Genomic DNA, 14,565 nt, shown 5'->3' with positions numbered 1-14,565 from the left:
ACCCCAATAGGAAAAGATTGAAATAAAGAAACAAAAGGAATTAGGGTTTTGAACAAATTCAATATTTTTTATTGTTGCAGAAATTATTACCTCTTTTCAAGACTGGCGAAAGAACAAGAAGAAAATTCAATTTTTTAGAAGAAAACCGGATGCAGCCTTATGACATTTAGGCCAACTTGACATTTGGTTTTAGGTGTTAATAAACATTTAGAAAGAGATAAATAGCTATGTTTATAGCTATTTATCTGTTTGCTATGCAGCTTTGATATACAATATACAAAAAAAAAAAGTACATTGTACTTATAGGGTTAATAACTGAAATGTTATCTGTTGGCGTAAACATTGCCGCCCGCCTTGCAGGACACCTGCAAATGAATGAAGGAAAAGTCGCCTTGGCCATGTCATAAGACTGCTGTGGAATAAGAAAAAAATATTTACAATGTTAATCTTATAATTAATATAATTCAAATTCAAGTAGTATATATGTTCATCAATTATATGTTTATGTGTTATAGTACAATAGAATTTTTAAATTTACAATTCAATAATATTAAATTCAAGAAAAATTTTTTAAATTTTACTGTACGTTTGGTATTTTGCGTGTATGAAAGTGCATTTCAGATTTATAATGAACAGGGACCATAAATAGTCCAACCAAAGATAGTGCTTTGAGCAGTGGGAAAGCCTGTTTTCGAGAAAAATCCCTCACGAATTACCTTAGGATAAAGGTCTGCGCCGATAATTATATCAATAGAGCCCGATTCGTTAAATTTTGAGTCTGCGAGGAACATATCACGGAAATGGTTTTTATAGTTTTCTGGAAGGGATTCAGACGGAGTTCGTAGAGCTATCCGATTGTCTACCCGAAATGTTCCCTCGATTTTGGAAGACGAATCGAATCTGGATTTTAGAGTAATCGGACAAATAGTTTCTTCGCGGAGTGAAAAGCTGTCAAATCCAACTTGTCGACAAATTTCTTCGAAACTCTGCTAACTGTAGATGCGGAGTCAAGCAAGCATCGAGCATGCGTAGAAGATACTTTTACGAGAACTGTCGGTAAAAGAACCAATGTGTTTTGACGTAAGATCGAAGTTAGAGATGCTGATTTTGATGTCGAAGGTAGTGAGTCCTCTTCCTTGGGTCTGGACGAACGGTTTTTTTTGGACGTTGAAGGGCGTTGCGGAGACGGAGAGCGTGAGCGTGAACGTGAACGACGGGGCAATAAATCTTTTACTAGTCGTGGATTAACATGCAATAAGGTATGATGAAATTTGTGGCAATGTTTGCATCCAAGTCCAGAAAAGCATGTGCCATGGGAATGGTCATGAGCTAGGCAGTTTGAGCAGTACCTGTGCTCGCGGACTGCACGTATGCGATCGTTTATATTCATTGCCAGAAATTTCCTACATGTTCGCAAAGGATGTGGTCGCTTACAGATTCTGCACGGAAACGCATTATATCTTTTTGGAAGTCTCTGGGAGGAGGTGTTGGATTTCGATGATCTCGATGTAATTTTAGGCATATTAATCTGAAAAAGGAAATTGTGTGATAAGTGAGAGAACTAAGAGGGGGGACGCAACTCAGATTCTGTAGGCAGAAGAATAAGTTTAACGATTGGACGCTTTATAATGCCTCGTTGTGTGAAAACTTCTGCAACGCGAACTCGATTGTCTGAGCCAGAGTAGATTTTTGTCACTCTACCAAGTCGCCATGAATTCGGTGGGAGGTTTTCATCTCTTATGACGACAAGTGATCCTTCTTGTAGATTCTGCTCGGGTCTTTGCCATTTTATTCTTTTATGAAGTTCTTTCAAGTACTCATTTTTCCATCGTTGGCAGAAGTTTTGATGAACCAGTTTTAATTTTTGCCATCGATTAGTTATGGATACGGATGAGTCGTTAACCTGGGGGTCGATAGGTGCGAGGATTGGTGAACCTATAAGGAAATGACCTGGAGTTAATGCGCAAAGATCTGTAGGATCAGTTGACACTGGAGAAATTGGCCGGGAATTCAAACAAGATTCAATTTTGGATAATAGTGTGGATAACTCTTCATGCGTGTATTTGTGACAGCCTGCAGTTTTTCGGAAATGTGCTTTGAAACTCTTCACACCAGCCTCCCATAGGCCGCCCATATGTGGGGCGCCAGCTGGAATAAAGTGCCACATAATATTTTGGTGAGAGTAGTTCGCTTGAATGCGTTGTTGAGTTGTTTGAATAAATTCCTTGGCTAATATTCGAGATGCTCCAACGAAGTTTGTTCCATTGTCAGAATACAGGTGTAAAGGACAACCGCGGCGTGACACAAAACGACTGAATGCTGCCAGGAAAGTAGGAGTAGAGAGGTCGGATGTAGCCTCTAAGTGAATCGCCTTTGTAGAAAAACAGACGAATACACATACATATCCCTTTGTAATGCGGCAAGCTCGACCGGAGTAGCTCTTTACGTCGAAAGGGCCAGCGAAATCTAGCCCTGTATGCGTGAATGGACGAGTAAATTCACAACGCTCTTGCGGCAACGCGGCCATTATCTGCCTTTGACATCGTTTTTTATATACTAGGCACGTCCTACAATTATTGATTGTCGATTTTATAAGGTTTTTAGCCTTTGGGATCCAATATTGCATGCGTAGAAGTCGCAAAACTAATTGATTACCGCCATGTAAGCTGATGTCATGAATAAATTTTACCAGTAGTCGTGCGAATTTGGAGTTATATGGAATAATAATCGGGTGTTTTTCATTATACGACAGTTCTGGAGATAACTCTAGCCGACCACAAGAACGTATCAAACCTTCTTCATCTAGAAACGGATTGAGGTTTAGGATACTACTGGATTTGGAAACAACTTGTCGAGATGAAAGAGCTCTATAGTCGTTTGGATAAGCTGCCTTTTGACAAACGGAAATAAGTCTGTCACGAACGGAAATTATTTCACAACTTGAGATCAGGGTGGAATCCTTATAGAAACTTGAACGAAACCTTGGATGTGTACGGTAGAAAAACCTATAGACATATGCCATTACGCGCATTGCCTTTGAAAATGATGAAAATCTTTCTAACAAATCATCGAAATCAGAAAAGAATGAAAAATGGACGCGAATAGGTTTGATTTCTATATCTGTATTAGGAGTATCGAACAAATGTTGTTTTGGCCAATCAGAAATGGAATTCTTAAGCCAAGAAGGACCGAACCACCATAATTTGTTGTTGTTTAGTTCTGATGGTGAAATACCACGGCTTGCTAAGTCAGCTGGATTTTCTTCGGAGATTATGTGCTTCCATCTAGAAAAGGGGACTATTTGGGTTATTTTTGAAACTCTATTAGCCACGAAGGTAAGCCAATTACATGCTGGTTTTGCAAGCCAGGAAAGTACAATTGTTGAATCCGTCCAACATGTTATGGTATAGTTATCCACATCTAAGCTTGGTATCAGGTTCTCAATCATTTCAGCAAGAAGTAATGCACCACAAAGTTCAAGTCTTGGAATGGACAGTGTCTTGATTGGTGCAACTTTAGTTTTAGATGAAATCAAATGTGTTTGAACAGAACTATTTAAGGATATGCGGATGTATAATGCTGCTGCGTAAGCTTTCTCCGAGGCATCGCAAAATCCATGGAATTGGACATCAGCATTTATAACATAATCAATCCATCGAGGAATTCGAATGGAATTGATTGACGGATAACTTTCTTCGAATGACTTCCACTGATGAAGTGTTTCAGGAGATAGGTTTTCGTCCCAATCAGTGCCATCTATCCATATACGTTGCATGAGCATTTTTGCTAGAACAATACATGGCGCTAGCCATCCAGCAGGATCGAACAATTTGGCTATTCTGGAAAGAACTTCTCTTTTCGTATATACTGTCGACTTCTCGAATTGTCTTGCATCGAAGTAAAACTCATCGGAATGAGCATTCCAACGAATTCCCAGAGTTTTTGCAGAACTATTATCTTCGAATATTAGAAAATGTTCATGTAGTAAATGATCTTTTGGATCCTTGTCGTATTCGAATTTAAGGTCAGCATTTCGAATTAGCCTAGCCTCATTTCGAAGAAATTGTGCCATCGCACTGGATCGAGAATGACCAATGCTCGGACTATCTGGAAAACCCTCCTTAAAGGGTAACGAAACTATGTAACGACCATCTGAGTTTCTACTCGTCGTTTGAAAATATAGTTCTTCACATGCCCTGTCAGAAGGAGACATAAAGTTCTTCTTAGGAAGATTCTCCACCTCCCAAAAGCGCGAAATGGCCTTGTCCAAAGTAATTTCACAAAAATGAGAAGCAATTGTAAGATTGGTATTGGACTGACGTGTAACCGGCCCGGTAAGAATCCATCCGAAAACGGTTTCTTGGGCTAAAAGAGATTCACATACATTATGTATAATCCCTGAACGAACAATTAATGGAAACACGTCACCGCCAATCAACATATCTATTTTCGAACTTGAATAAAACTTTGGATCTGCCAATTGAATATCAGGAAGGCTCGAAAATTTCGAATGAGAAAAGCTTTGAGAAGGGAGGTTATTGGACAAGTGAGGAACCACTAGAGCTGTGACTGAAATGGAGATGTCGCTATTTATATTAGAACCCACAACAATAGAACATTGACGTTGAACTTTTGCAGAAACTGTGTTATTCAACCCAGAAATCTGTGCATTATTAGGCTGTGAGGGAAGTTTAATGGTATTCAGAAGTCGCTCAGAAATAAACGTTCCTTCTGACCCAGAATCTATCAATGCCCGTACCTGATATTTTGTGCCCAAATGTAAAATGTACACCCAAGCTGTTCCCAGTAGAACACACTTTGAATTAGAAGCAAAACAAGATTGAACTCGGCCAGAAGTGGAATCATTAGTGGACTGTATTGGACCAGAATTAGAAGGATAATAGGGGGCCGAGGTAGGTTTGAGTGCTGAACTACTGGTACTTGGACCTTGTTGAGAGGAATTAGAGTTATCAACATCCTTATGAAGAAGAGTGTTGTGTCTTTTTTGACATTTAAAGCAACTATGTTTACTAGTGCAATTTCTTACACTGTGCGTTTTCGAAAAACAATTCAGACACAAACCCTCCTTTTTGATTTCTTCCAGGCGTTGTTGATAACTCATTTTTAAAAATTTGGCGCACTTACGAATCGTGTGGGTTTCTTTTGGACACAACTGACACTTAGGAGTGGACACTTTTGCTTGAAAGCTATGAACTTTTTTATTAGAAATGGAACTGGACATATTTTTTGGTTTTTGATCATTGCTTTTGGTAGAACTTGAACCACGAATCTCTGTGACAGATTCCAAGGTCCGGTAGCGATTAGTCAGGAATTGGTCTAACTCTGACCACTTTGGAATTTCAGTCTTATCGCTTAACTGTTGTTCCCATAGCGTCAAGGTATTCTCTGGAAGCTTATTCGTACATATGAATACGAAAATAGGGTCCCAATTAGCGACTTCAATATTGTAAAGTTTTAGAATAGATATACAGGAATTTATATCTCTTTGCAATTGTTTGAGAGCGGTGCCTGATTCGGAATGAATTGGTTTTAGGTTGAAAAGGATCTTCAACTGACCATTAACCAATACTCTCCGGTTCTCATATCGCAAACATAGGTTTTTCCATGCCAAGTCGAAACCTTGATTTGTTAAAGGACTTTTTCGAACAATCTCTTTGGCCTCACCTGTTGTTTTCTGCATTAAAAAGAACAATTTTTCGACATTGCTGGCCCTAGAGTTGGACATAATCGCGGTAAACATGTCCCGGAAGGTAGGCCATGAAGCATAGTCACCATGAAATGTTTCGATCTCAACAGGTGGCAAGTGAAAACTATGAGATACGGAAGGAATAGGATTTGGGATAACATCATGAGAAGAGATGCGTATAGCGGAAAGATCGGTTGGACGTGTCACCACTTCCGGACTTGAGACTTGCTTGTCACGAAGATCGTCAGACATCTGGCCCACTTTTGTCAAACAATTGCAATATGTAGTGTAAGTGCTTTTATACTTTTGCTTAAATGATTCTATATCAATTGGATCCTCTCCCTCATTAGTTTCCTTTTCAGCCTCAGCTAAGAACTGTTCGTAAGCTATCCTAATTCGATTCCAAAGCGACTTTAGTTCGAAACGATGCACTTCGAGTGCATGATGTGTTGTCAAAGGATATCTGTTATCGTTTAGGTCAGCTTCGAACTCAACAATGCTATCGGCTAAGCGAATGAATTGATCCAACGACATTATGAAATTTTATTAATGGAAACTTGAAAAGTGAGTATAAAACGCAGTAAAAGGTAAATGTGGAAAACTAAGATTACCTTATGAAAATCCAGATTAAGAAAAAAACAAACGAAACCGTACCCGTATGTAAATAGAAAAACGATATAGAACTATCTCTTACACGAATATATATAGGAAATATCTACGCAAATAATTGTTATTCTACAAATTATATATTGTAATAGATTCACAAGAAAAAATTATCCAATCATAAAATGGTGAATTCATACATTCGAACCTCTGAGTGATAAAATGTTTGCATTCGTTTAGTGTTCTGTATAGACGATCAGCTGTTGACTATGTAAAACACCAACCAAGTTCATTGACCTCTTATTTATTGGAAGTAGAAATAATATGACTGGAATGTTTTGCAAATAATAGGCTTGTTCGCTTAACTTTTATCAACAAAACAGAAACATACAAAACAATAGGAGATTCAAGTGTAGAAAAGATTTTTTTTCTCTTTCTTTTCTTTTTAAATTTAAATACAAATTGAATAATAATATTATAGGAAAAAAAATTATATTAAATGAAGTAAAAAAAAAAAAAACAAGGGAAAATAAAATAAAATTAATTAAAATCAAATAAATACAATCATCCGAATAATTGGAGTGAATCAAATAAATAGTTAATAACCTTTATTTAAAAATATATTATCTCTTTTCTTTTTTCAATATAATATATAATAAATCATATATTATAAAAATAGTAGGTATAAAGTTGAATGTAATATTTTTAGAATTATCGAATCGAAATTACATCAAATGAGATAATTATCTTATTTTTGAAATAAATTAATTTGTGGATTTATAAATACAATTTTATTTTCCTTAATTCTCTTTTCCTTTCGAAAGAATTTAAGGAACTCGCCTATTGTATCGTTTCTCTTGTTTATGTTCTTTAATAAAGCAATGGAACGTATGTATAAACAAAACGGAGTTGCCGTGGTGCTATTTTAAATAAGCTGGTTTTTATTTTTCTTATAAAAACTTTCAATATAATTAGAAACCTAAAGAAACTTTATAAAAGATATTCAATATATATTCAAATATTTTTATGAAACTTAAAGCTCATTAAATTCGAAGCAATTACAAACAAAAAATGTCTTTTCGACTTTTTTAAAAGAATTTTATAAATTACAAACGTAATTATTTGAAAATAAAATTTTTGATATCAAAAAAATATAACGAAAGTAGAAAAATTTTTTGTGATTTATAAAACCAATTTTATATTTGTGTAAAACTATAAATACTTCTCGGCAACACTGATACGTTGGAATGAGAAAAATGAAATTATGATGAGTAGGAGAAAATTGGAGTAAGTACGAATGGGAAACGATGTAAAAGAGATCAATCTAGTATATTACTTAAGAGATTCTTAACTATTGAAGAGTATGTTAAATATAAAAAGTGTGTAAAATGGAAATAAAATTTAAATAAGATCATAAAGGGGTAATATAAGGAATTTAACTAGGAGAAAATGTGAAGGAAAAAAATTAAAAATTGGAATGAACAAATTGGAACTAAGGGGAAATAAAGGAATAGGAAAATAAAACGAATTGAAGGGGAACAAATTTTAAGGAGAAACGGAATTTATATTTTATGAGTAAAGCTGAAAAAAGGGGAAAATATGGGTAAAGCTGAAAAAGGGGAAAAATAAACATACATTCATGCATAAGGAAACATATGACCGAATAATAACAGCGCGAAAATCGTAGTATACCCTACACTTCGTATGTTATGATTTACGAACGATTGAAAATTTAATGCCAGAATCACTTACGATTGATGAAAACCTCCGTTCGGCGATAATTAAATTAGAGATGACTGGCTGGTGTAAAACGAACTTCATAAATTTGGACAAAATTTTGGTTATTTTTCTTCCTCTTTGTTTGTCTTCGTTTTCTTTTCTGTTTGCAATTTGGTTTTGTTTTCTTCGTTTTGTCCCAAATAATTATATTTTGCGCCGTTCTACTTTGGCTCTGATTTATATTTAATCTTCAATTTAATTGATTTTTTATTTAATATTTTCTTTTTGCGCTTTATGTTTTATGTTTGAAGAATGTTTTCTTTTTTAATTTTGATTTATTTTATTGAAAATACCACGTTGTGGTTTCAAAAAAATGGTAAAATAAAAAAAACAACAAAATTGTTCCGAACGTACTGAAATGCACTCACTAACTAATATGCACAAAATACTAAACGTACCTTATTGTTTGTTAGTTGATGAAGAGCAATGTTGTTTGTTGTAATGATGTTTGTTTGTAGAGATGAATCCAAAAGCAACAGCAAGAGAACAAAGTGATTTCCAATCTGGTTCGATGGGACCAAATGTTTAGCTCAGAAAGTGGTGGTTGGAATGCTGGAGAGAAAATCACCTTGATCCGTAAATAAAATAAATATAGGTATTTATTTTATTTACTCGAAATAAAACCCCAATAGGAAAAGATTGAAATAAAGAAACAAAAGGAATTAGGGTTTTGAACAAATTCAATATTTTTTATTGTTGCAGAAATTATTACCTCTTTTCAAGACTGGCGAAAGAACAAGAAGAAAATTCAATTTTTTAGAAGAAAACCGGATGCAGCCTTATGACATTTAGGCCAACTTGACATTTGGTTTTAGGTGTTAATAAACATTTAGAAAGAGATAAATAGCTATGTTTATAGCTATTTATCTGTTTGCTATGCAGCTTTGATATACAATATACAAAAAAAAAAAGTACATTGTACTTATAGGGTTAATAACTGAAATGTTATCTGTTGGCGTAAACACCAATGCATTGATATTCATTTTTATTGCAATGTATAAAGAAAATGTAGTTCTTAACATGTCTTCTGTATATGTATATGAAAACTATTTGTGTTGAATTTTATTTGAGTTTGAAATATTTTTAAGAAATCTATACTCATTAAAATGATTTTCGGAAGTGGGCATTATATGGTAAATTTGGTGAGGCAGGTTCGGCATATATAAAACTTATTTTTGCTGAATTTGTTTTTTATATTTATATAACTAAGATATTTATGACAGCTTAACTATTTTCAGATAGGGCAATCGTATGGGGGCTATGAGAAATGATGTACCCATGCTAATCAAATTCAATAGGCTTCGTCCTTGGGGCAATACAAGAGCTTGTACCAAATTATCTTTGAAATTGCGACCTGTAGTTTGATTACAAGGTTTATATGGACGGACGGACATCGCAAAATCGACTCAGAAAGTGATCCAGAACATATTGGTATACTTTAAGTTGGGTATTGGGAACTTTTTTCGAAAAAGTTTAATAACTTTTGCAAATATAAACCGATTTCGACAAGTAATGTTTATTTCTATATATTCTATTGTCTTTAAAACACTGTGTAAAAAAATAGGTTTTCATAGAAAAAAAGTAAAACAACTTTGTTGAATTTGAAAAACGACGAAAAAAATATGCAAAATGTGTGAGTTAGAGGTACTCAAAATAACTCAAAATTTTGAGGAAGTTTCAAAATCTTTGAAAACGATTTTAGTATTCCCTCACCTAGGCCTACAACCACCATTGTGTCGCTTTTCAAGTTCTGACAAAAAGTTTTACTTTGTAGCAGAGTGTTATCTTTAAGTTCTATTTTAATACGACAATGAGTTTTTCAGAGCTTTTTTTAAATTATACTTAAATGGATTCCACTTCCGATGCGGTGAAATTATGGCTTATTTTGTCCATTTTTTACAAAATATACTTTCTTTTTCTGGAATAAAAAATCGAATATTATAAAGCTCTTGATTTCTCAAGGAGTTATAAAAACTAATTCATACAAAAATCGGATAAACATCAAGAATTCTTTGGCAGGTTTCAAAGTAAAATGACATCTTGTCCAAAATCGATGAATCAACATTTTGAAAACTGACAATGAGGTAAATAGATGTAAAAATGCTTGTCGTATGTTATTATGCCAGATTGCAACTTTAGTTTGTTATACTCAACATAGTAAAATTTAGTATTACCAATATAATTTAATTTTTTTTATGGTGACAATATTGGGGATTTCAATTTTGAAATGGGGATTTTTTGGGGACATCGACTTTCAGATTGGGGACATAAGGTAAACTTTGTCTGGCAACACTGCTTGCGACATGTGCATTCAAAATACTTGTGAGAGAATTAAACGCATATTAAATACAGACCGAACAACTTTATTACACTTCTACACAATATTTGGCCAATTTTTTTAATGCTTTGCAGGACACTTTTTATTCCGAAACGTGTTTAATTTGCTCAAATGAAAAAATATTATTTTTTAATTTTTGACACTTAATTTTATTTGTGGTAGAATTTAATTTATAGAACAGAGTTTAAATTTTTGGCATTGAAAATAGAAGAAAATTTAAAAATTTGTATACAACTCTATGTGTCCTAAGGAGCTATTTACTGCAATGTTTTGAGCTTTTTTGAAATTTTCTTAATGCTTCTAAATTTTGCATAAAATCTGAAAATAAATAAAAATTTTCAATTTTGTCGAATAATTCGTGACAAAAAATCCAGTTTGTCGAATAACTCATACTCATTTACTATTATTGCAGCTTTCAAATCTGCATGGTATCTCCCACTTTTTCCTTCAATTTAAAAACATTGTCATCAAAATACAAAACCACTTTTCTTCGACCATTTTGTACAAGTTTTATTTTATTTTCCACCGGATAAGAGGCAATTGTTATGTTTTGATTCAGTGGCTGTTCAGTACTTACTCCCATGCCACAGTAACGTATCATTTTAATGGTTTCCTGTTCAATTTTCTCATTATTTTCCCAGTCATCTAGAATGGCTTGTTCATCAACCGGCTTGATGTTAGCCAAACGCTGCACTTCTTGTATTACATGCAGCTTTCCATTTATAATTCTATTCGAATTATTTCCTTTTTTTTGTTTTTCTTTACTTTCGTACTTTTTGTTGGCAGCATATTCTGTATGGGCTTTGGGTCGTGGATAACTGTATTGGGATTCCGATAGAATGGCGTATTCCTGATGTGCCTGTAAGTTTACAACTTCTTCTTCAAAGTCGATGGTTGGTTGCCAAGACATATTGGTGAAGAATTCAAATTCAAGTTTCAAATGTAAAAAATTTTCTTGATAAAATGATTAAATTTAACATTATATCGGGCGCCTTCTGTGACTAAAATGAAAAGAAAAATAATTTTCTTATGATAGCAAGAAAATATGGTTTTTATGTCAGTTTTCTGCCAAATAAATTAAATTATTTCAAAATTTCAAGAATTAAAATTTGAAAAAAAAAACAAATATTTGAATGTTTGTTACATTTGTTTGAAAAACTATTTCTTTTTTATGATTTTGTGGGAAGTTTTGCTTTACTTCTTTTATTTGAAAAAAATGCAGCTGAAGCACACTGAAGCTTATGGTAAATGTATTTCATCGGTTTCAACGTGCGAGGGATGGTTTGTGCGGTTCAGAAGTAGTGATTATGACACGGAAGATAAAGATCGCCCAGGCCAGCCAAAAAAAGTTTGAAGAATTTTAGGCATTACTACATGAAGATTGTTGTAAAACTCAACAAAAGCTTTTAATATCATTGGGAGCTATTCAATCAGCAATTTCAAAACGATTGCAAGCAGCAAAATTCATCCAAATGCTGGAAAATTGGGTACCAAACGAATTGAAGCTGAGAGACCTTGAATGACGATTTTGAATGTCTGACATGAAACCGTAATATTCTATCATGAGAACGCTTGAACGCTTGCAATGCCTGTTGAAAACTGTTTAGAAATAAGTGGTTGAGAATTTTTGCCTCAGCCGCTTTATAGTCAAGAACTTTCATCATCCAACTAGTATTTGTTTGCTCTCTGGATTCTATCATTGGGATACGCTTCATTTTAGAAAAGAGTATCCGGCATGGTTCGCTTTTGGCCTAAAAAGATGAGCAGCTTTTTTGGCTCTGAATCCATATGTTGCCAGAAAAATGGTAAAGCTAACAGTGGCTAATACTTAGAATACATTTGGAATAATTCATGGAATGCTAGACATACCAGCAACTGGTGTTATATATGTAGTTCTGCAAGTCTGTCTACATTTTCTGACTTTTTTAAACTTTTTGTTATTAACTCCTGTGTCACGTTTAGCTCATAACTTTACAAGAGAGTAATTAAGCCGTCAACAGTTTTAAAAAATTACACCTCTATTTTTTCCCCCATTTCTTACAATTCAACTTAGACAAAAATCTAGAAAAGTTAAAAAGTTCTCCCTTTTTTATAATTTTTTAAGAACACAAGTAATAAACTTTCGTTGTATCAGAATTATTATAGTTATTCCCCCTTTTGCTTAAACATGTAAAACATCTATAAATTACTCTTCTTCGTCTTATAATTCCATGTACATACATATGTATGTACTTACTTAAGTTTTCCAGTTAATCAATTTTCATCACTATTTTATAATTTTTTTCTTGTTTTTCTTTTGCATGAGGTTTTATGTATATGCAACACAGAAAAACAATAAACAACCAACTTTTGGCATTAACAATTACAACCACACATCATGGTAGTTTTCATTATGCCGCCACCCCACTCAAAACAAACAACAAACTGTACAAGATGATCTGACACTGCTGCTCATTTTCTTGCATGTATGTGATATATATGTAAATTAGGGTGGCCCTTGTTTTGCTCTTTTTATTTACGATACTCTAAAGGTCTAAAATTGTTCTTTGTCATCTAAAATCTAAATGCTGAAAATTTGAGAAAAATCGGCTAAAGTTTAGAAGTTTCACATTTTATTTGACGTTTCGCAAAATAGTTTTTTAATCGGGTGATATTGGTTGGTTGGTTTACGTGGTAGTTCACTACAAGTGAACAGCCAAGTAGAGTCGAAGGGTCCCCGTTTTGATAAGACCACACCACTCGTCAGATATAATGTCGTTTACACCGCAATGTAACTAAAATATGCACAAAAATTCGTGCTTGCTAACCCAAACTGTAGCTGTGAGATATCTCAGTAGGTCATTGAGTTTAGACCCGGCTACCTCACCAAGGTTGGTCAATGTATAGTTGCATTCGCCAAGAAGGTGGAAAATCCTGTTCTCTATTTCCCTATCCTTACAGCTGCGACAATGGTCGTTAAAGGGGAGACCCAGGCGATTTGCGTGCTTACCTATCGTCCAGTGTTCTGTTAATACTGCCAGCAACCTAGATATATCCCTTCTATTCCGGGTTATCAGCTGCATTGTACGTTTTTCATTTAAAGATGGCCATATCAACTTGGCTACCCAACATGTTCCTAAATTACGCCATCTATTCTCAGCCTTTATAAGAAAGTATCTGAAGATTATACCTTTAATAGTCCCAATTGGAATTGCTACTGAGACCGCATTGGATATACCTAATTCAGATCCCATTCTGGCTACTTCATCTGCCTGTTCATTACCGTAGTGGTCCCTGTGCGCAGGTACCCAATCCAAAGTAATGTCAGATAGACGACATAGCCTTGACAGAGAGTTCCTATATTGCCTAACTAGTAAAGCCTACCTTAGGTTCGTCACAGAAGACGACAGAACCAACACCACAGCTCATTTTAGAACCGTCTGTATATATCCTAGTGTCATATTTGTACACGAGATTACCCCTACCCCACTCACTCCTGGAGGGAATTAAGACTTTGAATACCCTATCAAAATCTGTGTATGGAGTAATATAGTCAGATGGTTGGAGAACGATCGAATTCAGCTAGCTCAAAATCCCAGCGTGGCTATATGTTCTCGATATCCAACAACCAGATGCTTGAAGCTTCGCTGCGCGGCAGGCAGAGGAGGCCACTATGTGAAGGCCTATTGGCACAGCTTAGGTGAAATTGGCTTCAAATGGTTAAAAAAACCCTTTATCCATTTGAATAATTATATAATTTCAACTTGTAAAATATATTACTGTATAAACATCCTGTTAACAACGATTCCCAGGTATATGGACCAATGTCACTAATATATCTTCCAAATTTTAGAGTAATGTATAAGATTTATTTTGGAAACATATGGATTCCGAGCCAAAAGAACTGCTCATCTTTTAAGGCCAATTTCGACTTTCTAAATAGTTTTTGACAAGTACTGCAAGATGGTTTCATGTCTGACCGCATATTCAAACGAATCAGTTGCATTCGCTACATGTTCCCTGGGATGGTCTGACAAGATTTCAGTAGCTCATCCCACCAAATAAAGGCTTACTTTAGCACCATGGATATTTGGTCTTGGTGTCTATTCGGCTGGTTGGCTCGATCCACAGAGGGATGGCTTCATACATTTTTTGGCAA

General features: G+C 34.6%; 1 pseudogene; it reads right to left on the bottom strand.

Moving 5' to 3' along the window:
- Positions 1-588: 588 nt before the first annotated feature.
- LOC135958281 (uncharacterized) lies at positions 589-1,530 on the bottom strand (annotated as a pseudogene).
- Between the last annotated feature and the right edge of the window lie 13,035 nt (positions 1,531-14,565).

Source organism: Calliphora vicina, chromosome 4 (genome assembly GCF_958450345.1).
Source record: "Calliphora vicina chromosome 4, idCalVici1.1, whole genome shotgun sequence".
Taxonomy (NCBI): Eukaryota; Metazoa; Arthropoda; class Insecta; order Diptera; family Calliphoridae; genus Calliphora; species Calliphora vicina.
This window is presented reverse-complemented; position numbering and strand designations above follow the sequence as displayed.